Raw genomic sequence first — 17,617 nt, 5'->3', positions numbered from 1 at the left:
TCGGAGGCTTTCCCCACCCTGCCCCCAAAGTAATGAAGTACAGAAACATGTTCTATTCTCCCTTTGCCTCATCCTCTGTGCCCTTATGATTATTTCGGCTACTAGGAACTGGCATGAGGAAGGATCCCAGGAACTGAGAGCTGTAATGATGATGATTTCTGAGAAGGACCGGCCCTGTCCCAGGCTTCTGCAGAATTCTCTGCTCTGCAAATGACTGCAGACAGTTTCCCTCAAGTGGGTGACAGATTTTTTTAGTTACTGTGAGGTCATTTCACCAATTATCACATACCCTTCCCCCCCCCAATCTCTTTTAAATCTTATTTTCCTCTCTACAGAGATTAGTGTTCTCTTCTGGGGCAATTTGTAAACAGAGCTATTTAAACAAAATACAGATAAGTGATCCTTATGTTTTTTTTTTCATATACTGTCTGTCCCAGCATCATTCAGGAAAACATCCTGTGTTATTCAGAGATTCCTCCCCTGTCCTGTTTTGCCACCAACATTATGAAGCTTTTTATTTCTCGGGTTTAACCTACATTCACTTACGTATCGCACCTGCTTCAAGGGGTTGCTGGGAGGACCGCGTCCACGTAGGCAAAGCACGTGGAATAGTGCCGGGACAAGGTGAGCTCTACATAAGTGTTGCTGCTAGCATTACTGCTACCTGTTTTATTGTTTTAATTTGATAGAAGAATGCAGACTGTCCATTTCACTTCATCCCCAGCTATGGCTGGGCGCAAGGCTGGCCCGGAAATTGCTGGCCCCTTAAAGTTTAACAGACCTACTTCAGTTGAATGAGAAGACGTGCCAACCACCTTTTTCTCCCCTTTGCTCAGAGGTCTTGAAGTGTTCCCTTAATTGACTTCTTGTTCACTCTGACACTGGGAGGGGCTACAGGTCCCTCCTCCTTCCACTCACCTTCTCTCTGTGGTCACCTTAGAATTCGGGAAGAGAGGGAGAGTATTTTGGGGGGGGCACCTCATTCATTCTGATAAAACAAGAGTCAGCTTATTCTGTAAATTCCACTTAAATTTGCAAAAGCCTTGCATAGCACAGGATCTTAAATGATAGGCTCTAAGCAACGGAGCACTAAAATTCAGGATCAGGAGACCAAATAATGACTGTTTACCCACCTGGCTCTTTAAAACTGACCTGTGTTTCCCACAAGACATCTTGAGGTTGAATTATGACACAGCAGTATCATCTTTAACACTTGTTGGGAGAGATGGTTTGAAAGAGATCAGATCTCATCCGTGAGTGACAAGACTATCTCCCCCTCGCCGCGTGTAAAAACAATTCAACATCAAATGCATTTCACTGCAGAGTTTCACTCACATGATCACATTGAAATATTTTTTGTCGATGACCTTTGAAAGAGGAGTGTGTCTCCCATGAGTGGTTACGGTGTTCATTACCAAAATTCATCTCCAGGACGCATGTTTTTCTGTTTTCTTCTTTCTAATCTCCTTTTGGGAGAAGAGAGGGCAGGAAGAAATCAATTTTCCCAGTTAGATCTGCATTTTTTTTTCAGTTAGAAAAGAAGTCCTATTTGTTGTGCGACGGCATCGAAATATTTTTTTCCCATCCGTCGTTATTTAAAAGAGCAGACCCTCCCCCTGTCCCCGTCTATTACCCGGGGTGCTAGTAGGTCAGGGCTTCGTTCGTCCACAGTGGTTCTAAGAAGGTCTCAGTCCCCTCCACCCCCGGCTCCAGCATCCTGGTGTGGCTGGCGAGCAGCCTCACTGTGCCTTTTTTCCTTTCCTGTGTCTCAGTTTCAGAGGTCTCTGTTCCCAGCTGATTCTTTTCCCTGATGTTTTCTAGGTTAAGGAAGATTTTGCACACATTACTTGTGAAATCCCCAATTCTTTTCTCTGTGAAGGATTCTGTCTAGGAATCCCAAGTGAATTAATGTGTGTGCTAGATCTTTGTGGGGGGCGGGGGTGTGGCAAGTGCAGAGGTGAAATGTTAAGAATTCCACCCCTTGTCACTGTCCTGTCAGGCTAAAGAGGACAAAGGGTGAGGTCCCATCAGGTTAATTTACCCTCGTTGTGAACAGCCCCTGTTTCCCAACCCCCACCACGCTTCCTTCCAAAAAATTTCTACCTGTGTTTTCCTAACAAGCTCAGATTTGAACTACTTTGTTGAAGTTCTTTTTTTTCCCTTATTTTATTTGATTTCACAAGAAATTCTAAACTCTTGCAGAAACCAAAATCGTAGTTTGTTCTGTTGATAGTTGAAAACACAGCTGTATTTCCGGGGAAGGTGGCAGTGGAGAGGTGTTATTTCTTATCTCTAAATTTAAAAAAAAAAAAAACTAATTAAAATGGTAGAAATCCTTTTAGCCAGGAAATGACTGTGTCTCTCCACAGCGGAGCAGCTGCTGGGAGCAGACGGGTCAGCCAGCGAGCAGTGGGTGTGGGTGCGGGGCGGGGCCGCCGGACTCCCTGCCTCCCGCCGCCCGCCGCCGCTCTTCGTCCTGTCTGAGCCGGCATTGTCTCCCGGTCCCTGGGTGTTCTTTGTCTGCGGTGGGTAGCTTCTGTCACACCCTCGTAGCCAGCCTCACTCGGCGTCATTCATCCCATTTCCTCCCTTTCTCGCCCCACTCTTCCCTCCACCCCAGGTCTGTGCCTCTTCTTACGGGTTTTATGACTCGCATGATTAGAGAGCGTTTTGGTCAAGTAAATGCTTAAAAGGTACAGTTTCTAATGAGCTTTGAAGAAATGAGGAAATGAGATATGATGCCTTTCACGCGGACAGTGTGCCTGTGTGAATCTGGGAGTTCTATGTTCTGGGTGTAACAGTTTCTAGTTGAAAATACCGGGGGAGGGGGTGATGGGGAGGGGCCCTGAATGGGGGGGTGGTACCAGTCTTCAAGGAGCACGTCAAGAACACGCAAACTGTGCTGTTGAGTAGCCCCTCTTCCCCCCCCCCCAACACCCTGAGACACTGAGAGAACTGTCAGCTACCCCGGCTTCTGTGCCATTGTTAATAAGAAAGGAAATGCGACAACAAATGCCTCGTGAATTTCAATAGCCAGGTAGGACGTTCAGAAAGGCTTCTGAAATAAACACGCTAATCCGCATTCTGTCTTGTGCTAAGTGCTAATGGCACGGTGGGGCTTTGCTCTGAAGAGCCCATCCTCCGCTCCCCCTTCTCTTCTGCCTGCCCATTACCTGTAGCTCGCAGTGCATTTTAAGTGATTCTCTTGCCTGTGCTGAACGGGAGAGCAGCTAGCTGAGAAAGGCTGGGCTGACAAGGCTCTCAAAGCCATTTGTAATTTATACACAAACTTTTCCTTGGAGGGGAATCTGAAAGCACTTCACACACAGAGATCTTTGGGCTGGGAGAGACTTAATTCCAGGAGCCAGCCCCTTATTGTTTGTTATCCACGTGGAAACTGAGCTTAGAGGATGCGTCAGGATGCTGCCTGGGAGACCCCGCCAGTGTGTGACCGCACGGGACTTGGATCTGAGGCTTTTCGGGAATCCTTCAGGGACACACAGTAGGAGCTCAATCCTCTTTGAACGATGTCACTGGCAAAATGTTATTATCACTTCTTCAAAATGAGAAGCGACAGAGCACAGAAAACAGAGCATCGCTCAGTGTTCTCTTTCAGTTGGAAAGCCAGCGAGGTAGAACCCTGGTTTGCGGTTTGAGATGAAGTGTGTTAGCCTTAGAGGCCTCAGTCCCCTGCCCCAGCCGTCCCAGAGTTGTCATCCTCAGAGTTGGGGGGAACCTGCCACCTCCCCCCAACACAATCTAGCACATTTCCACCTTCTCCCCAAGGTGTGTCCTATAGTTCTTTTTTACTGGGTACTTTTCTCCTGTTGTATCTAGAACTGTGTCCAAGAACCCCTTCTAGAATTACCCCCTGGGTGGCCCAGACCTAACCCATGTCCCCAAAGAAGCAGCGTAGTGTCATTTCCAAATGCACTCCAACCTGGTGTGGCCAGGTCAACACCGGAAGGCCAGAGGGCAGGAGGGCAGGTCGTGGTACCCACTCCATTCAGGAAAGATGAACCAGAGCACTCCTGTGGATGCCCGTGAAAAGTTCCTTCTGACTCCAGAATCCTCTATTTTCACCTAATTGGCAGAGAGGGATTTTGAGAAAAAAATTGGTCACCGAGGCCTCAACCTGGTCCAGCTGTGCCTGAAAGATTCGGGCTCTCGCATAGCGGTGTCTTCAGTCCCACGTTGGAGCTGGGTGCTTTGTCCCCGAGTCACCTTCCGGCCATCGTGGGAGACGCTCCGATGGGCCCCGCCAGCGCTCATCAAGGGACCGGTGGTGCCAGTAAAGGCGCCTGGAACAGGGAATGCTATGTGATAGGACAACAAATTCTAATGTGCACCAGTCTCTTTCTGCCCGTCGGCGTGGGCACATCTAGTGAACAAATCAAGGCTTACGTGCAGCTGTGTTCGTGTCAGCCCTTCGGGGTCTGTGTGTGTGAATGTTCTGAGTCAAAGTCTGAGCTCCTTGAGGGTCGCCACGCAGTGGCGCAGTGTTAGGCAGTGGGAGGGTTTCTGCTTAACGAGTAAGTAGTGATAACAACAACAAGCCCGGGGCCTTCTAATGTTAAGTGTAACATTTAGAACCTGTTGTCTGACGGAATTTGAAGTCATTATTGTCTTCCGAATGTCCGGGAGCATGCCATGAAAATAAATCTGGTAGGAAGTTGACCTGATTACTCTCTCCCATTGTGACTTATTAAAAATCATGATTTGTGTTTTTTGCTTTTAATTCGATGTCTGTTTTCCCACTTCAGGCCTCAATTGGAATAATTTTAAACCTATTCCAAATGTAAATCGCAGTTGACCCTTGAACAATGTCAGGGTTGGGGGTGCTGAACCCCCCCACCCTTGCGCAGTTGAAAATATGCCTGCCATTCCTTACTCCCCCAGACTGAACTACTGGTAGCCTACTGTTGACGCGAAGACTTACCGATAACATGAACAGTTAATTAATACATACTTCGTATGTCATGTGTATTCTACACTGTATCCTTATAAAGAATTAAGCTAAAGAAAAGATGCTATTAAGGAAATCACGAGGAAGAGAAAATACATTTACAGCACTGTTCGTATTTACTGGAAAAGCCTGTGTAGGAGTTGACCCACGCCATGTAAGCCTGTGCTGTTCAAGAGTCAACTGTGTAAGTTAAGCAGAAGAAATTTCACATAGAGAAAAACCAGTACAATTCATTCCGATGATTTTCATCTTTCCACGTTTCTGTGAAAAGACATGGTGGTCCAAGTATGACTCTTGTTCTGTTGTTTCTTTGAAAAGGCCCTCTGTGTAGATTAATCATATGTCAGGCCAAGGATGTGTTTAAATAATGATTAACTCTTGTGAAGCAAATATAGAGTTCATTATCCAAATAAGTTAGAGTACATGGGGAAAACTCAATACGGTTTTCGTAGAACCATCCTGTAAATTGGGGAACATTGTCGGGTTGGTTAATATGCAAGATAAAATCTCTGATGTATCAAGGTGGGCTTGTGTACAAGTGTGGAGACAGGTGAGAGTATTCGCCTGAAGACTTTTTGTCACCTCTGATTTTGGTCCATTTCTTATATAAAGTGACCTAGAAGGGGTCAATATTTTAGACATAGCCCTGTATCAACTTCAGTGACTGACTTGTCACTTTGTCACTTAAGAACTCTGGGAGCTCTTGGGGACATCTTTTAGGCCTTGGGTTTTCTTTCTCTGGAATTAGAGTACCTGTTCCCCACCTTCTTTAAATGAGTATCTCACCAGTTATCCAGACATATGGGATAACATCCCCCATAAGAAGGAAATTTGGAACCTTCAGAGCGATTTCTTAGAAAAGAAGCTCTGAAAACATGTTCTTACATGGTGAGAACTACTGGTGGCTGACTCTGCCGTTGCAGTTGGGGCAACTGGAGTCGTATGGTGTGGACTTAACACGCATCTACTCCATTCTTGGCTGAAACAGCAGATCTGTGTGTTTTGTTAGTTTATTTGAGACCTGGTTTGTGATCATAACGTGCATTGCATTTGAAGGAAAAGAGGGCCAAATCTTTCCTTAATTCTTCCTTCTTTCTCCGCGGGGGGCACTATTAACACAGCTGGGTCCTCGAACCAATCTCTGCCTTCCTCCACACCACCATTCTCCTTTTTCTGGAAGAAAATTCTGGAGCAGAATTGAAGCCGGGACAGAGGTTTGGGTAGCTGGCCCCGTAGTTTGGTTTTCCTGTCAGTACATTGAAGCTGGAATATGGTGAGTAAAGGACAAGCATTCTGGTCTCCTTTTCTGGGCTTTACCATTTTGTTACACGATCTCAGGTAGATATGTCTGTGTTCTTTTAAGGGGTGGTGATGATCTTTAACTTTGCCAGCTCTGGGGAGTTTCAGCGGGTGTTGGCACAGCTCTTGTTATTCCCGGGCGAGTCATGCCCTTGGGAGTGTCGTGCTGCTTCACGACACTCCCCTTCAGAAGTAGGGGAAGGGAGCTGGTGGGTCCCCGGCCGCCTTGCTGGCGCTTTTCATCTCGTCATCTCAGACACAGAGCAATAAAGAACCATGGAAAGTACTGGACGGTCTTTATTGAGGTAAATGAAGATGACCATGACAGTTTTAATATAGTAATCAAATGGTATTGCTGTTTCACGTTAACAACATCTCAATCAGATGCTTGCTTGAGATTAACTGGAAAACCCAGTGTGGCTTCCAGGAGAAAGATCATGCCAGAAAGTAAAGTGTAGCTGTAATTGGCTGTATTTAGGGGAGATCTATTTATATATATTTAATGTTTCTTAATCTTATCTTTCCTATGGCATTTGGTATAGATGCTTGGTGAAATGTAATGGCAGAAGCATCATAAAAATTGAGGGAAAGAAGCACATTTCTCCTCAAAACATAGGTGGTAATCTACATCTACAAACCAAGGGTCACTTACTGAGTTCCTGCTGTCTATTTGTTAGATTTAAATCTTTACTTAAAGTAAAAATAAATCGGTATCAATTGTTGTGTTATTCTACAGTTCTAGTTGGGTTATATTCACTTGAAAAGGTAAGTGTTTTTATCAGACCTACAAAGATCTATATAACATAGCACCATAAAAACCCTGTTGGAGCCCTGGCCAGAGTGGCTCAGTTGGTTGGAGTGTCGTTGTTCCACAGACCAAAAACTGGCAAGTTCAGTTCTCAGTCGGGATGCATACCCAGGTTGTGGGTTCGATCCCCAGTCCAGTGCATACAAGAAGGCAACCAGTGCATGTTTCTCTCTCACATTGATGGTTCTCTTTCTCCCTCTCTTAAAAGCAGTGAAAAAATATCCTTGGGTGAGGATTTAAAAAAAAAACCCATTGGATGGGATATAAACAATCTGCAGTGCCAAGTTTCTGCGTAGTGTCCACGGCCTTTAAAAATAAATCCTGGGACTGGACTTCTGGCAATGGCCAAGTAAGGAGGTCAACAAATCCTCTCTTTAAACAGGGAAACATAAAGCTGGACAAAGCGAAAGTAGACATAATCTTGGTGACGGGGGACTGAAGAGGGCTGTTGGCTTTGTTACCCTAAGGTTGCAGTCATGGTTAGGTAAGCATATTTCTGTGGGGTTGTCCAAGAAGTCCGTTTGGTTTTTTTCTGTACGATGGTTCTAGTAGTGCTTAGTTGTCTTTAACTTCATTTGAAACAATTTTGTTAGATTATATTGTGACAGATGTTGTATCAGCATGCATTTTTTAAAAAAAACCTTATCAAAATTGGTGAATTTTTGTGTAGCCATTTTAATACTAAAGATGGAAGAAAATACACAATATTTTTGGCATTTTACACTTCATTATTTCAAGAAAGGTAAAAACGTAACCGAAAGGCACAAAAGGATGTGAAAGGGATTTGTGCAGTGTGTGGAGAAGGTGCTGTGATTGACTGAAGGTGTCAAAAGTGGTTTGTGAAGTTTCCTGCTGGAGATTTCTCACTGGATGTTGCTCCACGTTCAGGTAGACCAGTTGAAGTTGATAGTGATCGAACTGAAATATTGAGACCAATCAATGTTATACCATGTGGAAGACAGCCGACATACTCAAAATATCCAAATCAATAAAGTATTGGTGTCTTTTATTTTATGGAAAAAAACTAAATGAACTTTTTTGTCCAACCCAGTAGGTAAGGATGCTCACATGCCTAGCACACAACATAGGACCCCAGCTACTCACACGCTCCTGCCCGTCCTGAGGCTGAGCACGTGCTTACATGAGCTGGGAGACAGCCCAGTGCAGAGCAAAAGCTGAGGCCCACTCGCAAATGGCCTGAACTTTGAGTGTGCCCCCTACCGACAAACTGATTCATCGGCAGAGAATGGAAGTCGTGCTGGCTTCAGGCATTTGGTCACAGCCTCTGTGGGGTGGTTAGCCAGCCACTGTGCTGTGCAGAGGTGCGGGTGACAACCAGGAAGCCAGGATGAAAAACAAAAACAAGGATTTTTAATTTTTTAAATTTTTTTAAAGATTTTATTTATTTTTAGAGAGGGAAGAGAGGGAGATAGAGAGAGAGAGGGAAACATCAATGTGTGGTTGCTGGAGGTCATGGCCTACAACCCAGGCATGTGCCCTGACTGGGAATCAAACCTGCGACACTTTGGTTCTCATCCTGCGCTCAATCCACTGAGCTATGCCAGCCAGGGCTAAAAACAAGGATTTAAAAAAAAACAGGGAGGAGACATCAAAAAAAGTAGTACGAGACATCCCTCACACTGTGGCAGACAGATTTTAGAGAATTAATCCAGATAAATTATTAACATGTAAAGAAACAAGTAAAAACAGAAACAACAACAGCCCTCAGGGGAAAAAATATAAGAACCCAGAAATACTCCAGTATATCCATCCTTGACATTCACTTTCGACAAACTATTAGGGAATACTCAAAGAAAGGGGTTTGTGACTCATGTTCAGGAATAAAAGCTGTCAACAGAGACCATCTGAATTTCCCCAAATATCAGATTTGCAGGCAGAGGCTTCAAAACCGCTGTTATAAATATGTTCAACATTACGGATTAAACACATGTGAAAAGGCTGAAAGGTAGAAGGCAAACCAGCCCTGGACAAGAACTGAAAGGAACCATGTTTACAGTAGTAAAGGGAAAGCATAGCAATAGTGAATAAACACTTAGAGGATGTCAGTGAAAGATAGAAATTATTTTAATACAAACAAATGGAACAAAACAGAAATTATAGTGTTTAAAAGCACAGTCATTGACATAAAAAAATTCATTCGAGGGACCCAATCCCAGATTCAAGATGACAGAAGAAGGAATCAGTGAACTTTTTAGATCAATAGAAATGATGGAATTTGAAGAACAAAAAACAAGAGATGGAAGGAAAATGAACAGAGTTTCTGCCTGTCGGCTGTGGCAGACCGACGTACAAGTAACAGAATCCCACAATGAGAGGAGAGAGGGGCACAGCAAAATATTTGAGGAGACAATGGAAAAACATTCCCTGAATTATTTCTATTGTATATTTTACTGGGATTCAATTAGTATTAACCTGTAATAGGTTGTGATAAGTGAAGGTGCATATTATAACCCCTAAAGAACTACTAAAACATAAACTCAAAAAAATGTTAAAAAAGAGTTAAAGGTACTAAGTTGATACAGTAGAAAACTGCATCTAATGCAAAGGAAAGCAGTAAAAGAGGAACAGAGAAGCAGAGAAGGCAGGAGATACAGGAAAACACCAGGACGGCCTTTGTAAATCCAACTATGTCAATAACACATTCAATTTGAATGGTGTAAACACCCCAGTTACAAGGTAGAGATTATCAGATTACATAAAAAAAACAAAGTCCAACTATATGTTGTCCATAAGAAATACAATTTAGACTCAAAACATAAATAGGAAAAAAGTTAAATGATACTGTGCAAGCACTAACCATTAATATCAACAAAATATAGCTGAAAAATTATTACCAGAGACCAGGAGGGATACTTCATAATGAATAAAAGACTAATGCCTCAGGAATATTTAACAAGTATATACACGCATCTCACTATAGAGCCTCAGCACACACGAAGCCGAACAGACAGAACTGAAAGGAGAAACAGACAATTAAACAATACCAGTTGAAGATTTCAATACCCAACTCTCACTAGCTGACAGACACGTAGGAAGCAAGGCTTTCTGTAGTCAGCAAGGCTACAGGGAATTTGAGCGGCACTAGCGACCAGCTTAGCCCGACACGTACAGAGCAATCCACGCAACAACTACAGTGTACAAGTCCCTTTCAAGTGTACATGGAATATCCTCCAGAGTAAACTGTACGTTAGGCCATAAAACAAGTCTCAGTAAATAGAAAAGGACTGAAATCCTAAGAAATATGTTCTCCCACCATAATATAAAATAGAAATCAATAATAAAAATAATTCAAAATTGAACACCACACTTCTAAATAATCCATGAGTAAAAAAACAAGTTATAAGGGAAATTAGAAAATATTTCAAACTGAATGAAAAGGAAAGTACAGCATATTAAAAATTATGGGATGCAGCTAAAGCAGTGCTTAGTTGGTAATGAGTAGCCTTAACACCCATATCAGAAAAGAAGAAATGTCTTAAATAACTTAAGCCCTTAAGCAACAGAAAAAGGCAGGGAGGGAGGCTAAACTCGAAGCAAGCAGAAGAAAAGAAATAATAGAAGAGTAGAGCAGAAATCAATAAAATAGAAAAGAGACAACAGAAAAATCAAAGAGCCCAAAAGTTAGTTTTTGAAAGATCAAGAAAATTTACAAGTCCTTAGTTAGAGTGACCAAGAAAAAGAAAGAGAAGATGAATTACCAAAATCTGGAATAAAAGATGGATTGTCATATTGACGCAACAGACTTTAAAACAATTACAGGAAAATATGAACAACTTCAGACTAACGAATTAGACAACTTACATGAAATGGTTGACAAGTTCTTAAAAAGACATGAGTCACACTATACATACCAAATAGCTTTGTAATATAATTTCAAATCAGGACGTGAGATGCCGCCAGCTTTGTCCTTCTTCCCCAAGATGGATTTGGCTCTTTGGGGTGTGTTGTGGTTTCACACACATTTTAACATTGTGTTTTCTACACCTGTAAAAAATGCCATAGGAATTTTGGTAGAGATTTATGAAATTTGTAGACTGCTTTGGGTAAATTATTACTCTTGATGTTAACACTCGTGTGTCTGTGCATGCATGTGAGTGTGTGCACGTGGATGAAACAGTGGTGCTAAGTGCAGGGGCTAGATGGATAAAATTATTAAAATACCAGGCTCCCAGCTATCGCATTGGCGCGGTCCCATCTTCCCCGCTGTTATCTAACCCTCTAAAGGCCTCGGCCCTCGGCTTTCAGAGGCCAAGTGTAGCCACACAAAAACAGAGAATGTATCCCCTTTAGCAAGAGGAAGCTTACTGCAAATCACTTGCTGATGTGGCTGGGACAGGAACGGGGCGAAACCCCTGGGTTTCAAAGAGAGCCTCTGGGCCCATGACGCAGGGACATTAATGACATCCCAAACTCGAGAGGGTTTAGCTGAGAAATTATACACATTCAGCCACAAGTTCAACAAAACCCTTGTCCAGGTTTGCATAATAGAGACACCGTAATAGTGTGAAAGAACAGCAAAAGGCGAGTTTTGTCCTTAAATGTCAGCGGGGGGGAGGCTGACGGTTCTGTTTCTCCTGGCGGCCTCTCTGGGAAGGTGCTCCAGAGGCCTCATTGTTTCATTACCTCTCACAGTGCCCGTGTGGCCTCCCTGAGGTGGCACAGATGATCGGGAACAGTCCTGACAATGGGACACGAGTGAACCCATTCAGAACGTTATTTTATTGGAGGGCTGTGGCTTTGGTTGTTCTGGGAGATTTGTGTCCTTGGCCAAGGTCTTTGTCCAGAGCCTTGCCTCTGGGCTCTGCTCACGGACAGAGTTTATAAATCCTGGGGATGGGGCCGTTCTGCCGAATGAGGCAGTTTAGTCAATTTGGTGAATCTGTATCCAGCCACTGCCAGAGGAGCAGGTTCAAACAGCGAACACCCTTGGATTCCGCCCTGCCTTCCAGTGAGCGGAGCAGGGTGATTCTCCAGGAATGCATGGTATTTGAAAATGTTCGCCCCTCTCCAACAGGGAGAAGATAAGGACGCATTTATCCCACTTCCCCATCCGAAGACCTAGTTTGTTGGTCTGGAGTTTTTAAACTCAGTTTTGATCAAACTTGAACACGACACATGCACCAACTTTAAGTGTACTGTCTGAGCTTTGACAAATGGGTACGAGTGTGCGTCTGTGACCCCCTTCAAGATACGGACTATCCCCACCTCCCTAAAGCGCTCTCTGTAGCCCCTTCCTGCCCCTGTCCTGGGAAAGCGTGAGCCAGGACAACCACGGAACTGCAGCGATTTGCAAATGGCCTTTTAACAGAAGCCTTAAACAGACTTCGGCTTTTCTGTCTCCCCCAGCTCATGAGAAGGGAAAAACTGTTAAAGCACAGCGAAAAGAAACCTCGGGAATTCAGTGTGGGGCAACTCGACTTTTCTGAGCCGCCCCCGTTTGATTAGTCACCATCACCACTGAGCCCAGCGTCCTTCAAAGTGGTGACAGTGGGACAGCCCGCTGTTACCTAGGAGACTGGCCCCGAACACGCAGGCAGCGGGAGAGGGCCCCAACGAGGACTGGGAAAGCCCTCCGCACACTTCAAGTGCGTGATTCTTCCCGGGAACCCCGACACTGTAAAAGGAGGTGACCGAGAAGGGAGGAAGAGCATGTCCAACAACCCAAGAAGACGTGGAGCTGGCTTGTATTTGGACAGGCCAGAAACACAGACAGGCTGATTTCTCTTTCAGCTTCTCACGGAGTCCATAAAGACTGGGGCGTTCTGGCCTTCCCGGCATAGGACAAGACGGCGGGGGTGACGTGGTGACCGTGGACCTCCGCGGCGGCTGGCGGCACCGGAGCAATAGGCTGGCTGTTTTCCTGCCTTTACCACGGCTCCTCCCCGTTCAGTCGCTTTCTCCGAGGCTGTCTGCTCCCGTGAAACTGCTGACCAGGAGACCTCGAATTGTGCCGAAATGTTTACAAACAGTCGTGCCCTTGGGAGGGAGGGTGCGGGCGATTATTGCTTACTTTAAAAGGAACCTTAATGTAGGGCCGGTGAGTGGCTAATTTGCCCATTTATCTTTCCAACTCGGAGGGCAGGGAGCCCGCTTCCCCTGATGTGAAGGCCTCCCCACGACCGCCGCGCATCACTTCCCACACAGCCTCCAGCCTTTCCGACTGGCGGGTCGGCGGCCCTCAGGTTGCTAGTGCAGAAGTGCTAAGTGTGTTTGATTGGTATCATTACTGGGCTCCAGTAATTGATTACTGTCCATGGTGAAATATTCAGGGCGAGCACACGGCCAATAGCAATCACTTAATCCATCCAGGCTGTTTGTGCCTCATCTCCTGAGACCTGTCAGCCACGTGCGCTCCGGCCCCGCCAGGCGAATTGCTGATGGCTGCTTTGTGTGTGCGATTCACTGTGTATTTACTGCGTTTCCTGTGTTAACTAAAACCGCTGGCTTTCGTGAACAGGGAAACACAGGGGAGATCCTTGCTTTGCAATGTCAAGTTTGCTCTCTGGTTAACCTCTTTGGCCTCCTTTTCACGGCGATTTATGATTCATCAGCATTGGTTTTTGTCGCTTTAAAAAAATAGTCGAATGGCATAGTGGTTGTATCAGGAATATTAATTGTAAGACTTGAGATAGGTTGATTGGAATAAGATCCTGGAGGGTTGTTTGTAATGCAGATTTTTTAGAAACAAGACGTGGGAGAATAATGAATAACAACCAGAACTAATCAGTTTTGTGCCTGTGTGCATGTGTGTGTTTAATCCAGTGATAATGACTAAAAGTAGTTATAAAAAGAAGTAGAAATTCAGTGGCTACACCATTTCTTGGCTTCCGTCCAAGGTGTTTTATCCTTGGATCTCGGCAAACAAGCCCGCCCCCGATGGGCACCAAGGAACTTGGATACTCAGTTCGAGGAGGCACAATAGAAGGAGGAGGAGGGGGAGGTCAGCCGGGAGGAGAATAAACAGATGACTGTTGCATGTGATAACGCGCCGATGACAAGTGGTAACACTGTCTGTGGCCAACGTCAGACAAAGCACAGCTCGAACTCGGCAGTCTACAGGGGACAGTGAGGGCCGTACATGGTGGCAAGCGAGTGCTGGTTGTCTCCGCTGCTCATTCCAACGCTGCTTTCAGCGGAGCCGGAGGAAACCCCACGCTGGGTGCTGGTGGGTCCGCCAGGGGACCGGCAGGGATGCAGTGAGAAGAGCGTGACGAGGTATCACCTTACAGACAGCAAAGGGACCCGCCTGTGTCCACAGTCACTCTGTAAGGGCTTGGAATCCAAAAACTGTAGCAAGCAGTAGGTGTGAAGGACTCCGTGGAGGTCTCGGTTGCCTCTTCCAGTGTTTTTGTTGGTTTTTTGAATGCTCCTTGGTATTGTAGCACATGGGGGATTCGAGCTCGATCCGCACAGGCTAACACGGGCGTGTGTGCGTGGCCCTGGGTGAGGCCTCAGTGAGCACCTTGTCTAGCTTGCCCGTGGTGATTTCTGGAGAGCACAGGGTCTTCGTCCTCACACCTACACATTCCTCATCGGGCCGCTGAGCTCAGTGACGCAGACAGAAGGTTTGAGTGATTCCGAGTTAGCTGAGTCTGTTTCACTGTTGGCCACAGGCCCTGGTAGGTCCAATAAATAGATTAAGAGCATCTAAAAGCGCCGACCTTCTATTGTATATGAGACTTCACTTATCGCAGAATATTGACTCACCCTTCTGCTTTTTATCCATGCGATGTGCTGTATGGCTCTATGACTTGAGGACCTTTGGGATTTGGCCTTTCCTTCTCCAGAGCTCTGCTCCGTGGTGGGATGTACCTTCTCTGGAGTCCAGTGTTATGGCCCGGCCCTCACTTCCAGTCACCGGCAGGGAGAACTAAACCAGCAGTTGCTAAGTGATTCAGCTCCGTTGCTGGAAACTTCCAGACCCAGGCTGGGTTATGCCAATACCTGACATTCTTCCATACGTATAGAACACTACTGATCATTACCTCTTTATAAAGACATTGGTGTTGAAGCTGGTCTGAAAAGGCTACATGCTATTTTGAGGTGATTGAGTTAAAAGGAGCCCATTAGGGCGGGGCCCTAATTCAATGAGACTAGTGTCCTTATACAAAGGAGACAGCAGGAGTACACAGGCACAAAAGGATGGGACAATCCTATAACAAGACAGCGAGGGAGGGGCCATCTGCCAGTCAAGGAGAGAAGCCCCAGTAGAACCCAGCCCCGCTGCACCTTGCTCTTGGACTTGTAGCCCCCAGAACTGTGAGAAAATAAATGTCTGTTGGTTAAGCCCCCAGCCCGTGGCAGCTGGCTGCGGCAGCCCCAGTGACTAATACTCCGTTCTGAAGCAGAAGATTGTTTTCAAAATCAGCACCGGCATTCTTTCTGTCCCCACCCCGGGACCTGTACCTGGACTCCTCGTCACTCAGATCTCGGCTCGGGATCGCCGGCAGAGGGGCCTTGCCTGACCACACACCACTCTTTCCTTGCGGCGTTACCCTATTTTACTGCCCTACCTGGGCCTTACCACCAACGGTTATTTCCCCGTGTGTTTACCCACCTACGCCTGTGCTGCCGCAGCAGACCGTGAGCAGCGTGAGAGGAGGAGCCTGGGCTGTGTCGCTCCCTGCTCAGTCCCCATCACCGAACGCCAGGCCCAGGGCTGGACTCAGCGGAGACACTCAGTAACTCTCTGCGGAATGGATAATGAACCCCCCGGGAGTCTGGGGACTCTATCGGAGTTACTGGGCCCTAGACGGTGGGAAAACTATAAAGCACGTGGCCTAGGGGTTTGTTTTTTCACATATTCTCCCATCTGAGAAAAAGGGAATCTAAGCCAGGAATGGAGGTGGGGTTAGGCTGACTTGGGCAGAGGCCCTCACCAAGCCTCAGAGCCTGGGACGAAATCATGTCAAAATAAAGCTGTGGTTATAGCCAAGGAGGTGCGTATATGGGCAGGGGGAGAGGGAGTTGGTAAGGAGGGAGGCAGGATGGAGCGTGGTATCCGATTCCAAGGGTGGACGCCATCTCTGTTATCTGTAAGTGTAGAGGCTATAAAGCCAAAAAGCCCTTCAGGATGAGGTTAGGGATGCTTCCAGCCCTAGATAAAGAGGCTGGTGGGGACTAGGGCCTCCAGACAGCTAGCTGGGGGTCAGTGCCATGCCAGAAGCTCTTTGGCGGGCCGGCCGAGCCAATAGGAGCAGAGTCCAGGGGAACCACAGCTCTGCGCTCAGTCTGGCCCCGAGACTGTGCACACCCACCTGGGTCCTGCCTATACCTGACAGTGGGACGGTGCCGGACCCCTTACTAATGGTGGCTGCTCCAGAAAAGCACTAATCCAGATGTCCATGGCTGGGCCCGGCTAGAGCCCAGGTGACAGATGGACAGCCCCATTGTGGGCAGTGTGGAGGGGACTCAGCCGCCGGGGCAGACGGGGAGGTGGGAGGTGGTGGTCTCCACGGAGCAGGGCAGGGGCCCGGTGAGCTCTGCCTCGAGGCCCCGCCGTGAGAAGGCTCATCCAAGTGAGCATGATGCAGGAGATTAAGGATGCAGCTATGAGTCACACAAGTCTAGACTCGTTTGTATCAGTTGGAAGGAAAAGGCAGCTTGGATTAAAATGTTTTAAAATTTTATTTCCTGGCTCTGTGGTCTTCAGTCACTCTAATCCTTACTTCCTTGGCCTTTAAAATGAAAGGAAAAATACCTACCTTCCAGGGTCTTTGAAAGGTTCACAGACAATGTAGCAACAGCACCTAACCCAGGGCCGGACACGTCCAAGATACTTAACAGACAGCGGCTGGTCCTATGATTTACTCCCGCCGCACAGGAAGGCTCGTTGCCTTCATTCGGGCGGTTTTTCTAAAAATGACTCGTCAGAAAGCCCTTTGAAAGTGAAAGGGGGATGTGCGCTGGTTGCAGTGCCATCTGGGACGCAGAAGTGACAGGTCTGCTTCCTGCTCTGTAGCCAGTTCTGTGGGGACAGGCCAGGTCGTGGCAGCTGGACAGGGGCAGGCTGACCCACAGGTCTCTGGGACAGATGTCACGGTGGGAGGGCCGAAGGAGCCACCCAGAGCAGACTGGGAATGCAGAGCCAAGAAGGGACCCCAGGCTCTTTGACCACCCCCGGGGCCTGGATTGGAGACCCCGAAGGGAGAGAATGTTGCCCACGCCCAGGGCCGTGTGCGTCCTCTTCTCTCGTGTGATGTGGTCGGTGCGGGGAAGCCACGGGAAGCATCTGCAGGATGTGGCGAGGGTTCAACTGTCCCTTAGGCAGCAGGAGAAGGAGCAAAGAGGCCAGCCTGTGGCACCCGTTGTTCAGCCATTTCTAGATCTTCATTTTGGGGGAGGACGTCCCCTGCAGAGAGAAATGGGCCTTGAGAAGCGCTTGCCGCCTGTTGGGGCTGCCCTCTCGTCCCAGTGACAGGGCCCCTGGAGAGGTTCTGGCCCCTGCCAGCCCGGCGTCGGGAGGGTCCGCAGCCAGTGTTGGTGCTGAATCTTCCTCCGCTTGGGTGGCTCGCTACCCCCCC

At 46.9% G+C, this 17,617-nt stretch overlaps 1 protein-coding gene and 1 long non-coding RNA gene across 3 annotated transcripts in view; one reads left to right on the top strand and one right to left on the bottom strand.

Annotated features, from left to right (window-relative positions):
* Positions 1-17,617, top strand: part of MAML3 (mastermind like transcriptional coactivator 3) — a 366,454-nt gene that overhangs the window by 122,102 nt on the left and 226,735 nt on the right. The window lies entirely within an intron of this gene.
* Positions 969-4,292, bottom strand: LOC118501922. Its single transcript, XR_004904575.1, has 2 exons — positions 3,811-4,292; positions 969-3,736 (listed from the first exon to the last, which is right to left on the bottom strand). It is a non-coding gene; the product is annotated as an uncharacterized LOC118501922 (long non-coding RNA).

Source organism: Phyllostomus discolor, chromosome 8 (genome assembly GCF_004126475.2).
Source record: "Phyllostomus discolor isolate MPI-MPIP mPhyDis1 chromosome 8, mPhyDis1.pri.v3, whole genome shotgun sequence".
Lineage (NCBI taxonomy): Eukaryota > Metazoa > Chordata > Mammalia > Chiroptera > Phyllostomidae > Phyllostomus > Phyllostomus discolor.
The sequence above is the reverse complement of the archived record's forward strand: the minus strand, read 5'-3'. Positions and strand labels throughout refer to the sequence as shown.